Source organism: Cavia porcellus, unplaced genomic scaffold (assembly GCF_034190915.1).
Source record: "Cavia porcellus strain 051 isolate PalLab524CR breed Dunkin Hartley unplaced genomic scaffold, mCavPor4.1 scaffold_38, whole genome shotgun sequence".
Lineage (NCBI taxonomy): Eukaryota > Metazoa > Chordata > Mammalia > Rodentia > Caviidae > Cavia > Cavia porcellus.
This window is the reverse complement of record NW_026947521.1, coordinates 2985186-3005165: the sequence shown is the minus strand read 5'-3', so window position 1 is coordinate 3005165 and position 19980 is coordinate 2985186. Positions and strand designations below refer to the sequence as shown.

Sequence of the window (19980 nt, the reverse complement as noted above, 5' to 3'; positions counted from 1 at the left end):
TTGCACATTTTATCAATGTGTAGAGAAATGACAGCAAGCTGGATGTGAACCGATGAGTGATTTGACCTAAGCTGTTGAACTCAGAAGTGAAAATATTGTGACGTTAACCCTGAAAGTCAGGTCCAAGGCCATAGGCTACTCATTCCACAGCTGGGGTTCCTCTGCAGGAAATTGCCCCTCTGGGTAGTGACTACTTATGACATTACTGCTAGGCATAATCTTGAGTAAAACTCCTCAACTCAGCCCTTGATTGCAGAAGAATTAAATTCAGGCCGGTTCCTTTGGTCTTAGTCTTCCAAAGCAGCGGAATCAAAACATGGGACAGGAGAGATTCCCCTTAGAGGCCTGGGAGCCCCCTAGGCCTGTCTGTGGTGGTGTGAGGTCGTGCCCTCTTCTGAAGAAACAACTAGCTTTCGCCAGGTTCATTTTGTGGAAACGCGAAATGGCTTCAGAGTTTGTTCCCAAAAAATCACCAAGAATGTAGGGGTAAGAAACCATCAGGTGTGAGACCACACTGGGGTTTTGCGGCCCTGTTTTGATTGTCTGGTAAACTGTGACTGTAGCCTAGAGTGGTGCTCACTCTCTTCCAAATAACAGCATGGCCTTCCAGGCAGCTCTTCTTTTTCTAGGATCTTCCAGTTCATTCTTCCGTAGCCACGTGAGTTCCTGGAACAATCTAGTGCTGTCTGAGGTCACAGAAAGTGCAGCTTAGTTGGCACTAAACAGAGTCAATAAAAAGTTTTGGGGTTTTTTTTTGGGGGGGTGAGTTATATGCTGTTTATTCCTACAGTCATTTATGCAGTAGGATGAGCTGGGCAAGAACTCTGTACTAAGCACAGCTATAAGGTAAATAAGGCCTGGTCACCCAGGAACCAAGCTGTCAGGAAATGGGCTGGTGGAGAGTTTAGACAAGTGACTACAGACTAAATCTAGCTGCAACAATTAAAAATATAGTGGGAACATCAGTGCAGGATGGCCCTGGAACATGCGCGGTGAACAGAGTTCAAGTCAGTTATTAGCTTCACATGATAGATCACTTGGCTTGAACACCTCTGCCATCTGGTTTTTTGTTTGTTTATTTTGTTTTGTTTGTTTTTTGAGACAAGGCATCTCTGCATAGTTCAGGCTGCTACTGAACTCGCTATGCAGTCCAGGCTGGTCTTGAACCCACAGCAATCCCCCTGCCTCAACCTCCTGAGTGTTGGAATTATAAATCCGTGCCACCACGCCCAGCTTCTTCATCTATTTATTCACTCAAAAAAATGTATGAGGGAATTTCCACATGCCTAGCACACTGCTAGATACCAGAAACACATCTAATTAAATGACCCAGCTCACTTTGCTAGGAAGTCCTTAATCCTGTATGAAGCTTTAGTGAATTATGACAGCTATCTGTGTCACCATTTTTGTTCCTGAAGTGGGCATATAGCACCATACCCAAGTATTCCATCACCCACCCCGTGTCCCGTTCCAGATCCCTCAGGGAGAAGCAGAGCTTGGCTTCTTTCTGGCCCGGCTCCTGCTCCCTTGCTCCAACATCTCATCTGTTTTCTGTCCCTTAGCTTCTGATGAGGGACACTCTTCTCCTTCAGTACAGTGTCATCCTAGTGGTTCTTCTAGTCTCATCTCACTCTCATCTCATTCCCCAGAATCTGAAAGCAAATGTGAAATGTCCCGTCCTGAACAGCTTTTCTCTCTACTTCTCCTCCATCGCTTATTCACAAATCTGGGTTCCCCTCACCCGTGCCAGAAGAAACAGCTGACTCAAGTCCCCTCCATCTTTGTGCCTGTTTCCCGGTCTCTACAGAGAGCAGGTAGTTTGTGTCAGTGTGCACATAAGTGCACTTTGGAATTTTCCCTTCATAAATGGTTCACTATGCTGCCTGAAGGTCCACGCTACGGTAAGCTATTTGGTGAGGACTGGGTAAGATTGCCTCATAAACCCCGAATATGACTCTTCTTGGGTCGAACTGAGGTGGATCAATGTTCCCAGGACTGCACTCTGGTGGCCACTCCTCGCTTCTCTGGAGTCTCAGGCCTCGCTCACTGGTTTCTCAGACCATCCACCTCCTGCCGCTGGATCTCCCAAACCGTTCATCCTGTAGCAACCATCCATCACCTCACTGCCTGCTGCCTTTTGCCCTGGACTGCCAGGTCACTTCTGGAGAGGCCCTTGAGCTCCTGCTCAGCATCCAATTCTCATCGCCACATTGGCTGTATCTGTTTCTCCAGGGTGGTTCTGCACTAACGATGCATGTTTTATTGGTTATCTCGGATCCAGACAGCCTCAGAACACAAAAAGGATGGCAGAAAAAGTTCCTCACGAAGTATAGCAGTCCTGGAAGGACATTTCACTTAACTCAGACTGGCAGGGGGAATATATGGATCCCCTCCATTCCATTGTAGCAGATCCTCACTGTCCCAGGGAGAACTTTCTGACTAACATGCTATTTGCCTTGAGTATGGAGAAACGCAAACAGCTCCACCGCGTGCTGGGTTGCACTTTATAATTCTTCAGGCAACTCTTTACAGACAATCAGTGCTCTGATGAATTAGCTCTACCACACAGTGCTCAGCAGGTGTGGGAGTGCAGTTCGGAACCTTCTAGAATCTTTCAAAACCTTCCAGTCTGTTTCCAAGTGTGGTCTCTGCACTGGCTGAATGACCACCGCCTGGAGCTTTGGAAGAGCCTTGCATAGCCCAGAGCCTGGAGGAGACCCTGTGAGTTGAATGAGAGCCTAGGGAGTCTCCTTGTGAAAGCCTCTTCCTGGAGGAGCACCCAGTGCTAGAAAGCCTGTCCCTCTCTGTCTCCTAGCCACCTGGGGGCTCTTCACTGGGCCTCACCTGGAATCTGGAAATATCCATCTCTCCAGAGATGATTGTTTCTACACTCCTAACACTTTACAAAGTAAATAATTTCATAATTAATTTCAGATTGGGTGAGAATATTTTTCTTGTGAATGTTTTTCTCTGTTATACAAGGTGCGGGCATTTTTCCAGTAGATTATACTCAGTCTATTATCTAAACTTCTTGGCAATATTGTATAGCAATAACATCGTGGCAATGTGACATTGTGACAAAGTGACATTATCAGTTTCTCCTAAATGGGCCTAGACCAGGGTTGATGAACCTTTTAAAGACAAGTGCCCAAACCACAGCCCCAAACCCACTCATTTATTGCAAAGTGCCAATGCTGCAATGAAGCCTGAATACCGAGTTTTTATTTTATATTTTAAAGAGAGAAAAAATAAAAATAAAAAGATTAGTAGGAGAGTTACAGTAATTAATACATTGGCTTCCTGGGCAAGATGGTGGTGGGACTGCAGTTTCCAGCATGCCTTATAGCCAGGCCAGGATCCAGGACTCTATACATGGGACCCCTGGGGAGCTTTAAGCTGGGGAGCATGCGGTAGAGACTGGTGACGCCCCATCCCTGGGAACTGGATGCCGGAGGATGGGAAGATGGAAGCCTGGTGAGACCCTATGTTTCACCATCTCTCCAAGAGTCTGGGCAGAGACCAGACTGCACCGAGGAAGGATCTGAGCGGTGTTGCTGGGACAGACTTCTGTATAGTTGTCTGAGGTGACCTAGACACTATTCTCATGCTCCCTATTCATATTCATCCTTCAGTAGCAGGCATTTCTCAATGAGGCGTAGGCCACCTTGCTTATTTGCATACTCAGTTTCTGTACTGTAGCTGGAAACCTGACCCCCTGAACAAGACAGCCTCCATCCACTTGTCTAGTTCCATCACGAACTCAGAGGGAGAAGGCACGGTGAAGAAAACAGCAAGGCATGACAAAAAGGGAATGGGAATACGCACATAACCATAATAAAGAAAATGCCAAGATCCCGGGAGACAAAAATGATTCCATGTGTGAAGCCAGTGAGAACGAGTTTGATTTTTCAGTGATGTCCTGTAATATACTTTCGTGAGATTTATTGGAAGATAATTCACACCTTTACAGACACTGCTGACAGCCAGTATGACACTGGAATTTTATGTTTCCCAATACTCTGAAAGAAATTAAACACTCTGAAGTGCATGTACTTTACCTACCAGGAGGTCAAGAAGATCATTATGGAAAAGAAATCAGGTGAAGCTTGGAATCACTGGGTTATCACCATGGATATAGGATGTACACAGAAAGGAAACCCAGTGGCTGTGCCATTTGCTTCCAACGCCCCAGGGTTTCACTCTCATCAGCGAACTCAGTGGACTTCTATGCTGTGACAGCCCTCTCTTGGACAAAGACAATACTGGATCAGTTTTGGTCTTGCAACCCAAATTGCCCTGCGCTGCGCCTCCTGCAATCTGCGGAGTGAACACACATTTTTGTAAAATCCGAGACGAGGTGATATCAAGCTGACCCAGCTGGCCATTCTATGGCAGAGACTTCCAGTGTTGCTCACCAGAAAGATGATGGCAGTTTCTGTCCCACTGTTACGTGTGGTGACTATAACTCTGTTCTTGATTCTCCACTCTATAGTTTCATGAAGAAAGGAAGGTTGAATTATGAAGGACCTGCTATAGGAAAGGCAGCTGGCTAAGAACAGTCTTTTTGGGGACAAAGAATTTTAGCTAGACCTAGTCAGCCCCCAAACCTAGGTATCTCACAGAACTGTGTGTATGAGGCACAGGAGGTCCCAAAAGTAGAAAAGTCAGGTGGTGCCTTATAATCCCAGATATCGAGTTCCATCATCCAAGAATTGTAATCTTCTTTCTAATTTTCCTCACAATCCAAAAAATTATATTTGTAATCCCATTGAGATGTCATTGGAATCCCAGCAAGTCAGTTCCAATCTATACCACCAATGCAAACCACAGCAAGAGTAAAGACGCCAAGACATGTTCCAAGTTAAGGGCAGCCAAGGGGTCCTAAGTCCAATCCCTGTGAGGTTGTACAGACAAAGGCCTTGATCCTAGGCCTCTCCCAGAATTGATTATCTTGTGAAGAAGGGGGTGGCTCAGGGATGAGTGACAGTAAGGATGATGGGAATATGTGAGTAACTTGAGCTGGCTGGCCAGGTGAGAGAAAGGCATCTCTGTAAATTGCAGAGATAAAGATATGCAGACGGAGACAATTCTTTTTAAGGAAACAAGAGACATTGTTGATAACCATTGTTGATAACCTTGCACTCTGTTTTACATCATGTGCTGTGTCTATCCTTGGTTTTGACTGACAGCTTTGTTTTGCCATATTTGACTTTATTCTCCCCCCCCCAAAAGTAATAAGAACTAAGGAGTAATAAAACCCAAAATGTGTGGATTTTGTTGTAAAAAAGAGAGGGAAAAAAAGAGCTCTAAAAGATACAACAGCAAGTGTGTTTTGGAGTGTTAAATAGCTCACCATATTAATGTTTTTGGTTGGATCATTGAACACAACTGTTTGCAGTCTCACTGTTTGAATGTCCACTTTGTATGCTTTGATACTGTGATTTGAGCAACTATCTCTAAGATGATAATATGTAATCTATTAACTGGTGATTTCTTACTTTTTTTTTTGTAGTTCTGTATTACTTGTACCCTTACACCACTTTGTTTTGTTTTGTGTTTTTCTCTTTTTCCTTTTAAATAAAATTTAAAAAAAAAGATATGCAGAAGGATCAATTCATCCAATCTAATTAAGGTAGCAACTGAATTGTTTTGGGAAGCTGTCAATTAGGTTTCTGATATGCAAACTCTTGTGACCTGGGGAGTCATAGCCTCTTTAAGATTCCTATGCAGTTGACATTCCCAGAGCTATTAGCTCTAACATCCCACTGTGCTCATATCCTTTACACAGAGAACACTATGCCAGGAGAAAGGACTGTCTGTTGGCTTTAGAGGTTATATATCAGTACCTCACTGGCCTTATTTGCAATGCTTAGAGCCAATTGAGGAGAGAATGAAATACCATAGCCAGCTCGCTACATATCAGTATAATGCAGGAAGTCTCCAAATAATCAGAGGTGCAGTAATTGTTTTGCATTCCAGGGGAGTCCCTGGAGTTGTCTCCCACAGCTTGGCACAAACACGGCAGAAGAAAATAGAAGTCCTAGTAACAGCTGAAAAATTACCTTCAGCTTTACAGCACCATTTCAGCTTGTCCTCTGTTTAGTCATTACTTTCCTGGCACTGGAATTCTGGAAGGGACCACCTGTCACTCCCAAAGTGCCATAAACGTGGGTTATAATTCTACTCTAGAATTATAGGAAGACATTGCTGGGCACCCAGGAGCTGAAGCTGCTTTGACCAGAGGCTTGAAACTTTTAGCTGGACTGTCACTTCTCACAGAGCAAGACTTATGGACTGTTTATGGACTTCCTAATGAAAAGAACTCTTCGATCATCTGCCTCTACTGGCTGAGTTCGGACTAGAGCTCTGACTCTTGTTATGTACATAATTTATTTTCCAACTTATGTCCTTTTTCAGCACATGGAAAGCTGTTGAATGTTTGCACATTGTTTATTCTTGTGCTATGGTGTCACAGATACCAGAACAAGTTTATAATCATTTTCTTTTTTAATAATGAAAAGTATTTTCCAGACAAGATCTAAATACTTTTTATTGTTAATGATATATGAAATTTCTTTTTTATTCTAATTCTAGTAAAATTGAGAATGGTTTTCTAAATGTAGTATATCTTCTTTAGCCCGCTTCATGAAGAATTTTACTTCATGTTTTTGGCAGGCGTTGCAAGTGGGTGCAGACTATCTGTTTGGGTTCTTGAAAACCACAGGTTGGTTCCTTTCTGTAAGGCCTGGTTTCTTTGGGAAAGTCCTTTGCTGAGTCCTAATTAGTTCACCCAAGAAATCACTGGGTCATTCTCCAGTGTCCAACCATTTTAGTTTTTGACGAACTTGATAACACTTTTCCAGTTATACAGAATGTTTGCTTTACAACAAACAGGAAGTGTGCTTTACTGTACCTGGTAAGAACAGAAATCCTTTCCATGAGCACATGCTTCCCCTCCAGTAGACAGCGAGGGGTTGACCTCAAAGAAGCAGGGCTAGCATCTTTTTCAAATTAGTTGCAAGAATTGTTCCCTGGGTTACAGGAGACATTTATTTCACTGAGCCAATTCTGTAGACATTTTAGTAAGAAAACTGTCATTGGAACAAAGTGGCAGCTGTGAGATCATTTTTGGTATGGCTCAGGAACATGAGGACACTGTGAAACTCTACCCAGGAGATACAAACCTGCAGCCCCCAGAGCTCTTCTTTCGGGAGTCATTGTAACAGTGCAAGGGTTTTCCTTTGTTTGTTGGATGTTTTGTTTTGTTTTGTTTCACAGCAACATACTCACGCAAAGTGGTGCTAACACTTTTTAAGAGCTAGTTGGTTATGAGCAGGTTTAATAAGATCTGCAGTAGATTCTAGATAAATGTTTGAATAAAAAAATTTTTTTTGGTCTTTTTCCTTTTTATTGGTACTGGGGATCAAACTCATGACTGCCTGCTTGCAAGGCAGGCACCTATGCCACTGAGCTAAATCCCCAGCCCCTGAATAAAAACTTTTGAAACAAAGAATCAATACATTGTGTCTTCGTAGTAGTTATTCAGAGTACAAGACACAGGCATGATATCTTGTCCAAACCATACTAGCACAAATCTTTCTTTTCAAAGAACTGAGAGAAACTAGCCATATAACTATTTTCACTACCTTGTGTATAAATATATTTTTTTCTTTTTCCCTTTCTTCCTTTCCTCTTTCCCCTGCCATTGTTTGTCTTTCTTTTGAATGGTTTCTTCCTAGTTCACAATATTTATTGTGCATTTTGGATCTTATTTACTTGTTCAGTTTCTCACACTAGTGAGACAATACGATTTACACATATGAGTTTACACATATGAGTTTGATTAAGTTTACTGATGAGTGTGGTCTTGAGTTGCATCCATTTACTTATAAAAGTCTCCAGTTTATCCTCCTTTATGGTTTCATTGTAACACTCCATTATATAAAAAACTGCATCCTTTTTATCTATTCCTCGGTTGATGGGCATTTGGGTTGTTTCCATGATTTGGCTATTACAAATCATGCTGCTATATCGGGGCTGGGTTAGCTCAGTGGCATAAGCGCCTGCCTTGCAAGCAGGCAGTTGTGAGTTCGATCCCTGGTACCGAAAAAGACTGAAAAAAGAAAATCATGCTGCTATAGACATGAGTGCACATATATTGCTGTGGTGTGATGTTTTTAATTCTTCTGGGAAAATACCAAGAAGGGGAATAGCTGAGTTGAAAGGGACTTCTATTCCTAGTTTTTAAAGGAATCTTCACACTGATTTCCAGAGTGTTATACCAGCCTGTATTTCTACCAACAGTGAAGAAGGGTTTGAGAGGCAGTAAGGGTTAGAGAAAACAACTTACACATGGACATCTTTGGTCTTTAAAGAAAAACAAATAGCATGTGTGCTATAGGTTCACAACCACTGACTAACATTATTTAAGCCCTTAAAAACAATGGCCCGGCACCAATTCAGTACAAACTTGATAAATTGATTTAAAGAAAAAGGCAAGTAATAATTACACTGGATGATTTATTTTGTGTTTGAAGTAAACCCTGAAGCACTAGTTGCCTCCCTGAAATTATGTTAAAAATGTCTAAGTAAGTCTGGCATAGCAGTACATGCCTGTAATCCTGGCATTCTGGGAGGCTGAGGCAAGAGGATTGCAAGATTGAGCCCAATTATGGCAATTTATCAAGACCCTGTCCCAAAATAAATAAAAAATAGAAAAAAGACTGAGGCTGTTGCTTAGTGCAAAGGGCCTGAGTCAATCTTCAATACTACCAAAGTAAAATTTTAAAACATCTATAAATATCTGCTAACATTTACTATTTTTCAGTTGATTGCTTTACATAATACATAACAATGAGTTAGACATGACCTAATCATCTTATTTTGTTTAAAACAAAATCATCCCATTTGAGGTAGACCTAGAATGGTGTTTTTTGTCTAGCAATAAATACATTATTTTTAAATGAAACTTGGTTTGATCCCCTAAAAAAGCTTGAAAGTAATTTTGTGGCATCTATAAATAAATTTTAAAACATCTGGAGTCGAAAATGCCAATTTTAGCCGGGCGTGGTGGCTCATGCCTGTAATCCCAGCACTTGGGAGGCTGAGATGGGAGGATTGTTTCGATTTTGAGACCAGCCTGGGCAACAAAGTGAGTTCAAGGCCAGCCTGAACTGCATAGCGAGACCCCGTCTCAAAAAGACCCCCAAAATGCCAATTTTAATTAATATTAGATGTGATTGAAATATACGGTGAATGTTTAATTCTTTACAAAGTGTATTATAATAAAAGACACACTGCTATTAATCCCCTTCAGAGTATTCTCCATGTTTTCAGAGACTTAACCTCCTTTTTTTTTTTTTTTTTGGCACCAGGGACTGAACTCACAACCTGACACTTACCGGGCAGGTGCTCGAGCTGCAGAGCTATCCCATCATTTTGCCATGTTCTGAGTCAGCTCTGGAAGTCCTCTTCTGCGGCTGGTTTTACAAATTTTGATCAAACGCAGGGTGACTGCTGCTGCTGCTGTCATTCAACCGAAAGGCGGGCTCTTCACAAGGCAGTGCGTCCTCGCCTGCCTCACCAGCTGGAGCTGGCGCCGCCCTGTGACCTCAAACTCCTCCCCGAAGTCAAAATGACAAGGAGCAGCAAATGTTTTGAATCAGTTCAGGACATCTAGGCAGCCACGACAGTGCAAATAAAGATGCAAAAGAGCCCTTCCAGAACTGCTCAGGAAAGCGGCACGGGTGAGGGATGCGTGTTTGAATCGAGGGGCAATGTTTGAGGCCAGTTAACGGCAAGTGCCTTTTACTGTAACGTTGAAAAATTAAATATTCACTGTCTTTTGATCACACCTCATAGTTTAGGAATATAAAAGCGATTGGCTGCTGGGCGTGGTGGTGGCACACACCTGTAATCCCAGCATTTGGGAGACTGAGACAAGAGGATCACTGCAGATTCGAGGCCAGCCTGGGCTACAAAGTGAGTCCAAGGCCAGTGTGAGCTGCATAGTGAAACCCTGTCATGGAAAAAAAAAAAAAAAAAAAAAAAGCAATTGGCTGTGGTCACAGACTAAAATTTTTTCTCTTTTTAAAGTTTTTCCATAATACCTTGGTATTATAGAACACTTCGCAAAAATAGTTTATATAGTTTGGGGCCAACCTAGGCTACAGAGCTAGATTCTGTCTTCAAACACAAACAACAAGCAAGCAAAAATCTCAAGTGACCAAGAGACTGAAGAGTCACATACTTAATAAAACAATTTTGAGACTTCACAACATTTGGGAGGGGATTGAACCCAAGGCCTTCACACTAAGTTGCATTCCTCACCCTTTTTTAAGGTTTAGTTTGTCAGAGCTGAGGGCTCAGTGGTATAAGTGCCTGCCTGGCAAGCACAAGGTTGTGAGTTTGATCCCTGGACCCACATAGCATAAGTTTTAGTTTGGACACATAGTCTCACTAAGTTACTCAGGCTGAGCTAGATCTTTCAAATCTGCCTGCCTCAGTTTCCCAGAATGCCAGGAAATCCTGGTATGTGCCACCATACTTGGGTCACAATAAGAATGTTTTAAACAGATTTTTAAATCATGATATTGTTATCCAAACATGTCTTCTTAAATCAATGAAAAGAAAAACATTCTGATTTTTAAACTATTCACTCTACATTAACTATGATTTGGATTAAAAATAAATCCAAGTGAGAAAAATAATTACTGGTATTCTTCTAGATAGTATGTTGTTTCAGAGACATTGGAGAACCATCTGCAGTATGTTTCATATACCACAGGAAAATAAAAGTTAATCTCAAGCATGTCCTGTGTTGGGTATGATGATAATCATTCCCTGAATCTATCTGATCAATTTCCTTTTTTAAAAAAAGGGACAGTTAAATCTACATGTATCAGCTATGGATTTAGCTCAGCGGCACAAGCACCTGCCTGGCAAGCTCAAGGTCATGAGTTCAAACCCCGATACAAAAAAGAAAAACCTAATATGTCACTTGCCCCCAAATAGGAATGAGATGAGGCCTTACCTTTAGGGACAGAAAGAAGCTAAAATGTATTCTTGTAAAATGTCAAGTGTTTTCCTTCAAAATAGAACAAAAAATTAACATATGAATTATACTAGACTGTAACTCTCTCACAACTTATCCTTAGAAAAGAAATGGGGACATTTCCCAAAACCTAATGTCAAATTAGAATAGAAGCTGATCATATTGTTTTTATCACTGATTCCGAGTAATAGGCAACTTTTAGAAAACATGGTTTTCACTTCCACCTTGCTCCAGGGGGAGGATACAAGCATTTTGAAAGCAGAGAAAAACAAGAACTCTTGGTGTATTGTATCAAAGAAGCCCAGAACATATTTTAATATGGCACAGAATATGACAGAACTATAAATGGAAGTCAAATGAAAGGTTTGGTGGGATATCTTTTTGCTCTTCAATATGGATATAGTATAGTTGGACTTGCTCAGTTTGGAAAACTCAGAAACTGGACCCCAGTTACAGGCAGGTGCAGGCAGATAGGAAGTCAGGAGCCTAAGGTTGGGAGGGACAGGGCAGGGAGGAATCTCAGCACTGGACTCTTTGGCACCAGCAGCCTTTAATTTGGTAATTACAGATCTCATTGTGGAACAGTAGGATGTTTTGGATGGTGTTGTCCTTACAGATAGACTTTTTTTCAAGTGATTTGGAAATGATCTCTTTTGTTTACTTTTTCAAATAGTCCATTCTTTATTCATACAAAAGTATTTGTGTGCATGTGTGTTGTGTGTCCCCATGGCTTTTTCTTTAACATCACTCCTTTTTAAAATTATGAGACAAAATGTCACTAAATTGCCCATGCAAGGCTTTTTTTTTTTTTTTTTGTCTTTTTCATTTTTATCAGTACTGGGGATCGAACTCACAACCACCTGCTTGAAAGGCAGGTGCTTACGCCACTGAGCTAAATCCCCAGCCCCAAGACTCACATTTTTGTTCTCTCTGTCTCAGTTTTTCAAGTGCTGGGAATAGAGCCTTATGCTGCTACATTTTGTTCACAATGTTATTTTCAATTAGGATCCGCTCAGCAGGAAACAGGACCATATTCAAAGGCTTGGGAAACTGCTTAACTACTGTCAAACTTCATTTAGCGTTCTAGATACTTTAAAATAAACCATCAGTATGTTTTCCTGTTCTGGGTGCAGTCAATCCCCAAACTGTTACACATTGTTAAAAATAAATTAATTTTTTGCCTGTCTGCAACTGTTTCTGGGACTGGCATAGTCTGAGGCCGCTAAGGACTGGTATAAATTTAGAAACACAGGGCGTGGCGGTGCTCATCCATAATCCCAGCACTCTGGGAGGGTGAGGCAGGAGAATTGCAGGCAGCCTGACAATTACCTAACTCAGCAAGGCCCTGCATTGGAAAAAAAAAGCTGACAAAGCCCTGGCTCCAGGAGAGAGAAACAGGGAGGGGGAGGGAAGGGGGGAGCAGGAAGGGCAGGAGGAGGGGAGAGAGAGGAACCGAACTATTTTCTTAAGTTTAAGGGTGGAGTCTCACTTTAAGAAAAGTTACATAGATTATTGATAAAATCAACTTTTACATCTACTGGGGAAGTTGTTCAAAAAATATGACTAGTCATAGAGTGGTTAGTAGATTTTTCCAAAGAAACAGTAATGGTTTTGAAGTCATACGTGTGGCTACAGAAACTGAGGCACTATATGAGGAAGTGTCCAGTCTGGGTCAGTTTGAAGCCAGGACAGTCATAGCAAAGAACTCTGGGATTGCTGTTCTTCCTCACCAGGGGAAAGGTCTCAGAAAGCCTCCAGACAGCGCTAACTCAATCAGAAACGTGTAGGTATTGACACTTGCACCCCCCCTGCTCAGAATGTCTTAAGATTTAATTGCATTTTGAAGAGTGTTACTAAACCAAGCTGCAGCTTTATACCCTCGCATCCCAAGATGATGTTGACAGCCTAACAGGAGAATGCTTAAGGAACTAGCCAAAGAGGCAGTGTAAAAATAACTTTTATCAAACAACCAGGTGTCTTTTGAACACAGAAATTTTTCACACAGAATTGCTCTTGTGGAGCTTACTTTATAATCTTGAGAAGAATCTCACTGGTAGGTACTGATAGGTAGTAGGGCTACTTTGGAAAGATTACATGATGGAAAATTTTGGAATCCAGATTGGGGGAAAAAGTAATGATTTTGAGATGCTTGACAGGAATCCACCAGGCCCTATGAACTAGGAAGTATGAGGAGAAAATGACTAACTGCAGTGAGTTTTTCCTCTCTTAGTGAGCTTATGTAACCCTGGCACTTGAGCTACAGAAATATGGTTGTGATTTGACAGAAAATCTAGGATCAGTTTAATGAGATTATCTTTTACTGAAATCAATAAAATTTGTTTTTTTAACCATCCCTTGAGGTGGTTGGCCGCCACCATTGGTCATTATTAGGTTGGTGAATTTAAGAAAGTGTAGTGAATGCCAAGTATTTTATTAGAAACAGTTTGTGCCCTGCAACTTTTAGGACTTGGTCAAGTGGAGGTAACTGGCACACTGATTGCGTTTGACTTTTAACATTTATTCTCTGCAAAAGGGACTATATCACAAAGTTGTACTCTGAGATTATAAAGATCTCTGAGGCCATAATCAACTGAGTGCATCAGTATTTCCTCTCTGGTACTAAGGATTGAACCCAAGGAGTCCTGAGCTATATTACCAACCATTTTAAAGAGAGGATCTCGATAAACTGCCTTGAACTTGTAATCCTTCTGTGTCAGCTTCAGGAGGAGGTGGGATTATAGATGCAGGTCACCCCAAGGGGCTCATCAGTCTTGATGAGAAGTGAGTGTTCTCACAGAATGTCCAGTCTTAGTCTGTCTCAAAGACTCAAGATAGTTTCAATTTACAAATCAACTCAGATATGAGTTGCAGGAACACTTTGCTTCAAGAAAAACACTAAGTTCAATTAACTGAAGAGATGTACTGTTTCTTAAGAAGGGTCTACACTGACTGCTCTGTATTGACAAGAAAAGTTCTTAATTTTCCCCCCTGAAATCACAAAAATAATGTATTTCTTACAGGAAAAACTAGATGGAAGAACTAAGCAGGAAAAAAAAAAAAAAAAAAAAAAAAAAACCAAACCAAAACAAAAAAACCACCCACAATCCCTGAGCCGGTAGCAGTGGCGACATTTATAATCCCAGCATTCGGGAGGCTCAAGCAGGAGGATAGTTCCAAGTTCTGCAAGGTGAGCTCAAGGCCAACCTGTTGAGCCCCAGTGTCAAAAAGACCAAAAAACAGAAAAGACAAAAAATTGAAAAAAATCACACTCCCACCGAACACTGAGACGGAGTTAACACAAAGGTCTTCAGCGGGCCGGTCTTCCCGCCTGTATTTAGCTTGATCCCACGGGACGCGCGTCATTAGACTCCTTGTTCCCTTGTAACCTTCACCTCGCGTCGCTCCTGAAGCCTATAAACCGAAGGGGCAAAGAGCGTGACAAAGGGCAGGCGGGATGCAGGCCACTTTTAACTCAGCACAGCACAGCCCCGCTGCCACCGGTTCACCGGCCGCTTCCTCAAGTCCCCGCGAGGTCCGGCCCGCGCCCCGGGAGCTCGAGTGGATCGGGACTCGAACCCCTCTTCCTCAGAGGCGCCTTGCGGAGCCGCGCTCGTCCGCGCCCCCAGCCGCTTTCCACAGCGGCGGGCCATAAGGCCTGGAAGACCCCAGAGCAGCGGCGGAGCCAACCCAGAGACCAAGCGGCGCCGAGCCCACCGCGGCGCGCGGTCCCCGAATGATGACGCGTTTCCTGCGCCCCCGGCGCTCGGGGCCGTGCGCGCGCGCTCGCCCTCGGCTCTAGTTCCGCGCCCGGAGCCGGCGGCGGCGGTAGCGGCGGCAGCGGCTCAGGAGCTGAGCGGCGTCCGGGCGCGCGGGGGGGTGGACGCGGGCTGCACCCTGGCAGACACTCTGCAATGAGACAGTAAATGCATCCCCCGGTAAGGCGCACGCCTCGCTCGGGTTTCCCTCTCCCTCCAGCTGCGCGCAAGCTGCATGAATTTCGCTCGTCTTTTCCCTCCTCTCCAGAAGGAAAATGTGGGTGGTTTTTCTGCCTCCCTTTTGCATTTCGTGCGCGGTGTCAATGTAGAAAACAACCCCGCGGGCGTCCTGGGCTCGTGTTCTAGGCGGGCTTTCTGCAGGAAAATAGACACACGGGCACGAGTGCACCTGTCCCTGCACACATGTGTGTCTCACGCCGCGCTCGCCCCGGGCGCCGCGCCTGGCACGGGCTCGCTCGCCGCCGGCTCCCGGAGCGCATTCCTGGTCGCGGGCAGCGGGGCTGGCCGGGGGCTCCCGCCGGGCTTCCGGCCGGAAACCGGGCTCTGCGGAGCAGCGCCGGGCGCAGAGCGTCCCCTCGAACCTGCCGGGCGGGCCCCGCGCCCAGAGTTGGCGAGGGCGGAGCGGCTTCATTCCAACGCTGGCGCCGCCACTCCAGCGCCACTTTGCGCACGAGTCTCCCGCCGCGCACGGGCCGCTGCTCCGTCGGGGCTCGGACCGCCGTCCCCACGCAGCCCTCTCCTCCCAGGCTGCCCCTGGCGACGCGAGTAGCGTCGGCTGCGCGCGGGCCTCGCCTTCCCTGGCTGCACGAGCTGTGGTTCCGCGCCCGCGGGGGGCTGAGGGGCCCGAGCCGGGGCCTGCGGGGGCCTCCGAGGTGCGCGGCCGAGGGCGCCATGTTCCCGGTGGGCGTGAGGCCCCGCGGGGCGGCGCGGGCAGAGTCAGCGAGGAGTCGGCCGGCGCGGGCGGGAGCGGTCGTCGCCGGGAAAGTTTGCGCGCCGATCTCGGCGCTGTGGCTGCGATTCCAGCCAGGGCGCGCGCGCGGCTGCCGCGCGTCGCGTGCCGCGCAGCCCTGCGTGGCCGCGAGTCTGGATCCAGGACCCAGCGCCGGTTGTCCCCGCTGGCCCTGTCCCGCTGGGACGTGGCGCCCACACTGCGAGGCCAGGGAACACGCCCCCTCCCCACCGCCTCCCGGCCGAGCGCGGTGCGCGCAAAGCGTCCAGGCGACGGGCTTGCGGGGTTCATCGCGAGGCGGGAGGGGGCGCCCCGGGTCGCGCACCCAGGTAAGGGCCTGGCCGGGGCGACTGCATGCCGGGCTCTCTGCGCGATGCCAGCTGGAGAAGGCGCGGGGAGGGCGGCGTTGCCAGAAGTTGGGGCTTCAAGGGGCACCTGGGAAACTTGCGTTCCTGCTGCTGCGGGCGAAAGAGCCAGGGTGATTTGGGGAAAGGAAGTTGGGTCAGAATCGCTGACGCTGGTGGTGAACGCGAACCCTAGGTTATTTCCAAAGTGGAGAGGGAAGTGAGCTGGAGCGTGGCTGTCAAGGACACAATTAAAGACAGCAGGGTGCGGGGGCCGTGCTGGAGAAGTGAACCCCCAAATACACGTAAACTGCAAGCACCCTGGTGCCCTGAGCGGCGATTTTGCGCCCGCGCGTTCCCGGAGTGGCGTTGTCAGCGTGCACGTGCCACCCAGCCTTCTCCGAAGCAGGGAGGCGGCGACGTCCCGGGAGTGGGGCTGCGGGCATGTGCGTTTGTGGAATCTTTTACTTTCCCAAATAGACTTTCCCTCTGCGTGCTGAAGAGGCTGGGGAGGGTGCGTTTGTCGATCTACCCTCTGCTGAATGCCTTGGGCAACCCTTTCTCTTCGGCTTTTTTTCTCTTTCAATGAAACGTTTTGCCTTCATCCTTGGAGAGGATGAAAAGATTTAAAAATCCTGAAGTGGGGATATTCGGCTATCTTTGTGTGCAGAGGGAGGCGGAAGTCTCTGAGATGTTAGTCTCCGATCTGCTGCTTATCCATTTCATTAAGTGCCTCCCGGATGAGTGTCACCCGCTGAGTCTCTAAAGATTGTAGCCTCAGTTGAGCACTCATTTGGCACATTTCGGGAAAGTCTGAGTCCGAATGGTGGGCTGGCTGTGAGACAGGAGGAAGACCCTCTCTGGACTGGGGATTGAACCCAGGGCTTTCATATTGACCTGCATTCCCAGCACTTTAAATTTTTTTTCTTTTTGGAGTAGGGTCTCACCAAGACACTGAAGTTGCCCAGGCTGGGCTTGAAATTGCTGCCTTCCTGGCCTCCTAGAGGGTTGGGGTCATACGCATGGGCCACCACACTCAGCTCTTTTATTATTATTTTGAGGCAAGATCTTGCTATGTAGTGCTCACTATGAACTCACTATGTAGTGCAGGCTGGCCTCCAAACTCTGTGTAACCCTCTTGGCTCAGTCTCCTGACTGCTGGGATTATAAGCAGGCAGTACTGTCCCCTAGTTTTTTTTTTTATGTTATTTTATTTTTTATTGAGCATTAGGATAGTGGAAAACAACAACGCACTATTTCTCCAAAATTAGCACAGCTAATTTAGTTGAGAAAGCAGTCGCGGAAAGCTTCTATCCCTTTTGTGAAATCTCTAGTCTTAGACTAGGTCATACTGGGAAGCACACTCACATGGACTGTTGCCCCTCTCTTTGTATCCACTTCCATTTATCTACAAAATACTCAGAAATTACCAGTCTGTATTTTCGGTGTGGATGTTGCACTTTTCCTTCTAAGGGAAAAGTTGACTTTCAAAATCCTGACCCTTCAGAATACTGTTACTGGCATTCGTATTGCGGAGGACATAGGCTACAGGTGTGCTTTGAATTCATCTTCTCCAACTGCTTGTTCAGTTTTTTTGCAGAGACTGTTCCCGAAGTGTGTCTGTTATTTTGTGCTCCAGGTTCTTTCTTCTCTATCCCTAAATTATGTGGATTTCTCCTCCCTGAACTTTGATGTCCTCCCCATATCAGTTCCCACAGACAGTTCAGGGTGATGCTGGGTGGGGAAGAATATAAAAAAATTTTTAATCAAATGTTCAGAAAAAATCTGCATGCCTAAAAATACGTAATTATCATTGTACTTTGTAACTATGTATATGCCATATATATATATATATATATATATATATATATGTTTTGTGCATGTGTTAAAAATTATATAATTAACTTAAAAGAAAATTTATGTTGCAAACCCTCCAATCTTCGGTCCTAAGTTCATTATCTTAATATTTATTGTTATGCCTCTTCACAATGTGTTATAAACTGTGCTTTGTTGCCTCTTGTCTGATTCTTATTATCATAACTTCACAGCTTGATCAAAGATCCCACATTTTTTTTCATTAGTAAGATTTTGTAACTTCAGAAGGCTGGAGAAGGCCTATGCACTTGGGCAAGTTACTTGTCAATTTACCAAGTTGTGTGTGTACGTGTGTTCCATGGCCTGATTCTTGATCCAGTGTCTCCAGTTTGTGACTTGTGACATTATTACTCCAGAAATTTTGAGTCATAGCGTGTTCCTGGGGATTTTGAGTGGTGTTTGGCTAATACAGGAAGTACTAACCAAGAGTTAAATAATTCAAAAACAGTTTTGTTTGGTACCAAAAAAAAAAAAAAAACCTTTGAAGACCAGAAGAAAAATATATATAGGCTAGAATTATAGTTCAACGGACCCGACTGGTGCCTTTTTAATTATAGTACTTTCCCCCCCAGAACTTTTTAATCCTGTTGCTTTTATATTTAATAAGGGACTAGTTAAAACATAAGCCAAACAGAACTATTACAAATAATGGGATAAATGGTGGGTATAACCAGATGTTTTCCCTCAAATTAAAAGAGTTAAAGAATTTGAACTCTGCCAAGTCCCCCCTCCCCCACTAATAAGCTACAATTTTGACAGGTAAAGTCTTGGAGGAAGGGAGGGAAAAATAAAAAAAAGAAATGAATGCTTATGGTAGGCCTTACTCGTTGGCTGACCGTCCAGGCGACCCTGGCTGAGTGGCAGGTGCGACTTGCATGGCAGCTGGTGGACAACACTGAGTCCAAAATGCTTTAGTCCTGGGGGCCTTTATGAGTGGGTTACCCAGAGCTGTGAACTGGCACTAGGCTCATTTGACTCCCATTTCACGGTGGAGTTTACAGAGTCGGTGCCAAGACCATGGTTTTGTTTTTCTCTTAACCAACAATTTAATTTTGGCCAAACTGTTGCTGTTCTCAGAAATGTAGAACAAGAAATGAAACATTGGTTTTTCTTTTTCTAGCTGCAGTTTTAACAAATAAAGTTCTATATGCATACCATTCACCCAGCAGCGAATGTTTCCGAGGGCCCAGGGTGTCTCTGTGCTGAGACCTTGGCTACCCTCACCCCACGCGCTGTCGCTGGAGCACGGTACTCCTGTGCTTTTTGTATCTGCTGGACTGGGGAGGCGAGATGATTCCATGATATGTGAAACAGAGAACAATAGAGGAAGTGCATGTGAGAAGGTCCTCAACCTAATAAAGAGATAGAAATTAAAAACAGAGGCGTCTTGGTTTTTGTACAAGGGGCACATCTTGCAAAGCTTGGTAATGTTCCCTGTTAGGTGTGTATTTGTGTGGGGTGTGGATCCCTGACTCTGGGTGGACGTGTGCACTGTGACAACCTTGGGGAAGATGTGGACGCCTGAAAGCTAACAACCTGCATGGCCGCACGACCAGCAGTTCACACTGGATCCCACAGCTGCAGTCCTGTTGAACAAAAATAAGAACATTGGCACAGAAGGGTGTGGGTGAGGATTTTCCCCCCCAGGCCTGGAGTTTGAACCCAGTCCGTGTGTGTGCTGGTGGGCTGTCTGCCACTGCTCACAACCCCAGTCCTGTCTGTCTGTGCATGTGTATTGTGCGATTAGCACATGCTTTGTGTAGATTGTTTTGTGAGGGTTGCCCATGGTATGTTAAATAAAACTTATATGTGAAATAAAAGCAGACTGCAGTGTATCATATGTAGTTTGATCCTATTTCTGATTTAAAATGAAGAAAAGCCCCTGTGTACGACCTTGGGAAAAGATGCAGAAGGACACACACTGCTCAGTAGTGTTTACAATTGGCAGAGGGGAAAAGGAGATCAGTAACCTCCATGCACACC

The 19980-nt window shown here is 44.9% G+C and overlaps 1 pseudogene; it reads left to right on the top strand.

The window, feature by feature from the left end:
- Window positions 1-1024: 1024 nt before the first annotated feature.
- LOC100716606 (protein angel homolog 2-like) lies at window positions 1025-6370 on the top strand (annotated as a pseudogene).
- The last annotated feature ends 13610 nt before the right edge of the window (window positions 6371-19980 follow it).